Raw genomic sequence first — 4,544 nt, 5'->3', positions numbered from 1 at the left:
GCGTTCTGATTCGTGCGACTCTGCCTGCCAGTACGAAGATGCTGGAGGAGAGCTCGGTGAGATTTGTCCTGGAACCCCTTCGCAAGCCACAGTAGCACGAGGCATTGATGAGGACGCTAAGAAGTAACGATGTCGAAGTTAGGGCGTTTGTCCAAATTTGATACAGCTCACCCTGAACGTTGGAGCTCATATGTGGCCAGAGTAGAAAACTACTTCCGAGTAAACCAAGTTCGGGAAGACGGGCTCAAAGCCGCAACGTTACTGTGTGTCTGTGGGCAAGAGACATTTGATATTGCCGAGAATCTGGTTGCCCCAGCACCTCTGGAATCCATCGCTTACACTGAGCTGAAGAAAATGTTAAGGGAACATTTCGAACTGAAGCTATCGGTGATTGCCTGGCGTCATGCATTCGAACAGCGGGACCAAAGGCCAGGAGAGTCTGCTGCGAACTTTATTGCTGCGCTGCGACAAGCTGCTAGGCCCTGTGAGTTCAAAGACTTGGAGGAAAGACTTTGAGATTGTCTAATTTGTGGTTTGAGGAGCCGTGAGTTGCAACAAAAGATTTTTGCAAAGGAAAACGTTTCCTTCCAGGATGCATTAAGGGAAATCACGGCCGATGAAGCAGCGGGAGGAACTGTTAAGACCTTGTGGCTTTCCAAGCATCCTATGAGTTCAGGCTCCGTCCATCAACAGGTTGCTCGAGAGGTAGCTGATCCTGATTCCGAAAATGAGGTCAACCGCCTACAGCAGCCAGCAGAGAGGAGGCCCCATGAGCAAGCTGACAAGCGAGCTGACAAGGCCGTTCAATTCCCTTGGTGTTTCGGATGTGGAGGCCGCCACAAGCGCTCCGATTGCCGTTTCCGTTCTGCAATTTGTCGGGCATGTGGCAGGCAAGGCCTCATAGTCGCCATCTGTTTGGGTCACATGAAAGACTGTCCTTCGGAAGAATTGCCTCGGAAAGGTATCAGGGTCCCCAGCCAGAATAGGGTGGGTTTCTGTGCATCCCGCAGGAGCATTTTGAACACAGGGGCCCACAGGCCATTAAAGAAGAAGCTTTGCATTGATGTCAAATTGCAGGGGGTCCCCTTAACGATGGAGCTGGACATGGGTTCAGCTCTGTCAATCATATCCCAGGACAACCTTAAGCAAATCTACTACAGAAGCGGCCAGTGAGTTAAACTCAGGCCGTCGAATCTGGTCTTAACAGACTTCCAGAATTCCCGAGTCAGGGTAAAAGGGGAGGCCATGCTCAAAGTGCAGCGTAGGAAGTGTGAAGGGTTTCTGGATGTTGTTGTGGTAGAGGGCGACCGCAGAAGTTTGCAAGGAGTTTGCTGATGTGTTTAGCCCAGAACTGGGGTCGTACAAGGGGCCTCCAATTGCTTTGTGGTTAGACCCATCCATTGCCCCGATTAGGATTAAACCTCGTCGGGTGCCTTTTGCGCTGAAGCAAAAGATTAATGCCGAGGTGGACAAACTGCTCCAGCAAGGTATTTTGGAACCTGTGGATAGCAGTCCATGGGAAACACCAATAGTTACACCACTGAAGGCCAATGGGGAAGTCCGCATTTGTGCTGACTATAAATGCACATTAAACAAAGCATTACAGCAGCACTCTTATCCGATGCCTGTGGTGAGCCACATTTTGGCCTCGCTGAAGGGAGTCCGAGTCTTCGCCAAACTTGATTTGGCTCAGGCCTATCAACAGCTACCAGTTGATGAGGCAACAGCTGAGGCCCAGACAATCGTAACGCATCGGGGAGCTTTCAAAGTCAAAAGACTACAGTTTGGGGTTAACGTAGTCCCTGGCATTTTCCAAAGCGTTATGGAGCGAACGCTCCGTAACATTCCGGGAGTTTGCCCTTACTTCGATGATGTCCTCATCACAGGGGAATCTTCCGAAAACTTGGCTGAGAGGCTTTGGTCCGTTTTGCTGCGGTTCCGCGAAGCGGGGCTGAAGCTTAGGCAAGACAAATGCAAAATTGGAGTCACATCCACTGAATTCTTGGGATTTCGTATAGATGCAGAAGGCATCCATCCTGCCGAGTCCAAGCTCAAGGCGATTCAGCAGGCCCCCAGCCCCAAGTTGAAGAGTGAGCTTCAAGCCTTCCTTGGGCTTCTAAATTTCTATCACTCTTTTCTACCTCACAAGGCTGCAGTGGCAGAGCCGTTACACCGTCTCTTGGACAAGACAGCCCCTTATGGGATCAGGGCTGTCTTAAATCACCTGAAGGATGATGGGACACAAGTCCCTGTAGTCTACTATTCTAGGACTCTGTCATCTGCTGAGCGTAATTACGCACAGATAGATAGAGAAGCTTTGGCCATAGTGGCTGGCATAAAAAAGTTCCATGACTTTTTGTATGGTCGCCACTTTATGGTCTATACAGACCATAAGCCACTGCTGGGGTTGTTTACAACCAACAAGCAAACCCCACACATAATTTCTCCTAGAATGTTGAGATGGTCAGTCTTCCTTTCTGCATATGACTACACACTGGTTCACAAACCTGGCAAAGAAATTGGCCATGCAGATGGCCTTAGCAGGTTGCCTCTACAGCTTGTAGAATCAGATCCTGCTCCAGCTAACCATGTACTAGCTATTCAGGATTTGCCTGAGTCTCCCCTCAATGCAAGGGATGTGGCTGCAGAAACAGCCAATGATCACACGCTAACACGTGTGTTGACATGGGTGCTGTCAGGTTGGCCTGACATGTGTCCTGGAACTACCTTCCAGAGTTTCTCGAAAAGGAAGCATAAGCTATCCACCTTTAAGAGTTGTGTCCTGTGGGGAAGTAGGGTAGTGATCCCAACCTCATTGAGGACTAGAGTCTTGCAATCTCTGCATGAAGGACATCCGGGCATAGTCTGGATGAAGGCTCTGGCACACAGCTATCTCTGGTGGCCGGGGCTTGATAAGGAGATTGAGACCCAGGTCCAGGGTTGCCAGGTTTGCCAACAGTCTAGGCCTGAAATGCCACAGGCTCCTGTACATAGGTGGGAGGAAACACATGCTCCTTGGTCGAGGGTTCATATTGACTACGCTGGCCCCTTTCAGGGGCAATTCTTCCTCATTGTTGTGGACATTCACTCTAAATGGCTAGAGGTCGTTCCAGTGTCCACTACGACGACTGCCAGGACCATCCAGGTGTTGAGGGGCATCTTTGCCTCCCATGGGCTGCCAGATGTTCTTGTCTCTGACAACAGACCTCAATTCACTTCTTCTGAGTTTCAGGCTTTCCTCCAGGCCAACATAATCCGGCACGCTACTTCGGCACCTCTCCATCCAGCTTCCAACAGCCAAGCTGAGCACATGGTGCGCACAACCAAAGAGGCTCACTCACAGAAGCTGGCATCACAGGTTAGCTGACTTTCTTCTTTGCCAACGCACCACACCTTGCACAGCTACTGGGAAAAGCCCAGCCGAACTCCGCTGAGGTCGCCGTCTCATTACCAAACTGGACAGATTGCACCCAGACCTGGTGGCTTCACAGCCGCGGGCACCTAGGAGACTACAGGTGGGCGATCCGGTTTGGGCAAGGAACTATGGACCTGGACATCTCTGGGTGACAGCAGTGGTCTGCAAAGTCACTGGGCTGCTGTCATACAAAGTGGCCCTGGACGATGGTTGTGTGTTACATCGGCACATTGACCAGCTGCGCTGGAGGCTACCCAGTCAAACTGCCACTCCTAACTCTGCTCTCGGGGGGGAGGAGGACCACGATGGTGATTGTGGATCTTAGTCTTCTTGCAGAAGTGGGGGGTTGCACTCTGAACATAGGATTTGTGCCAACGAGGCAGCTCCTGACTCTGGCACTGGGTCCATGGAAAATTGCACACAACCGGCTGTTCAGGCCACTCCATCTGCTGGCCTTGTGCCTATGGGACATTGCTCCCAAGAGGGGTCTGTCATGGACCTGGGGAATTTCACCCCAAGGAACTCTCGTCTGGGTTTACAGGACCCGTCCAGTCAGCATGATGTTCTTGCTCCTTCCAATCAGCTAGGGGGTCTTTGAACCTCTGTCTCAGGGCCACCATGAAGCTATTGAAGTTCCAGAGCTCCGGTGCGTCGACAATGTGCAGGTTCACTAACCACCTGGCTTCAGTGCCTTCCAGGGCCAGGGTGATGACTCTGACTTTAGCTCCTTTGCTGGGAAGTTCCTGCCCATACTCCTGCATGTAGGTGAGGACATGGGTCAGGAAGAATCCCAGTTGTTGGAGATACTCATCAAATTTGACCCCAAGAGGGAGTGTCTTACACTCTGGTCTCGGGGTCCCCTTCTAACGACTCTCTAAACATTCCCCCCTGCTGGCATAGCCTGGGCTGGAGTGGCCACAGCAGTTGCTGCTCTTCATATCGAAGCCACGATGTCCACCAAAGTTTCAGGGATGGGAGATTTGCTTTCTTCCCCAGTCTGTTCTTTCATCAGGTCCTCTCTTGCTTCTCCACAGACTCCGGCCTTTTGCCTATTCAGATTTTGAAAGGCTTCCACCATTAAGTTGATGGCCCACTTCAGGAATTGATCAGCTAGAATCAGTTCCTCAGC

The 4,544-nt window shown here is 51.2% G+C and overlaps 1 pseudogene; it reads left to right on the top strand.

Annotated features, from left to right (window-relative positions):
• Positions 1-129: 129 nt before the first annotated feature.
• On the top strand, positions 130-4,293 carry LOC107288870 (annotated as a pseudogene).
• The last annotated feature ends 251 nt before the right edge of the window (positions 4,294-4,544 follow it).

Source organism: Protobothrops mucrosquamatus, unplaced genomic scaffold (genome assembly GCF_001527695.2).
Source record: "Protobothrops mucrosquamatus isolate PMUCROS unplaced genomic scaffold, P.Mucros_1.0 scaffold604, whole genome shotgun sequence".
NCBI classification, from domain to species: domain Eukaryota; kingdom Metazoa; phylum Chordata; class Lepidosauria; order Squamata; family Viperidae; genus Protobothrops; species Protobothrops mucrosquamatus.
The sequence above is the reverse complement of the archived record's forward strand: the minus strand, read 5'-3'. Positions and strand labels throughout refer to the sequence as shown.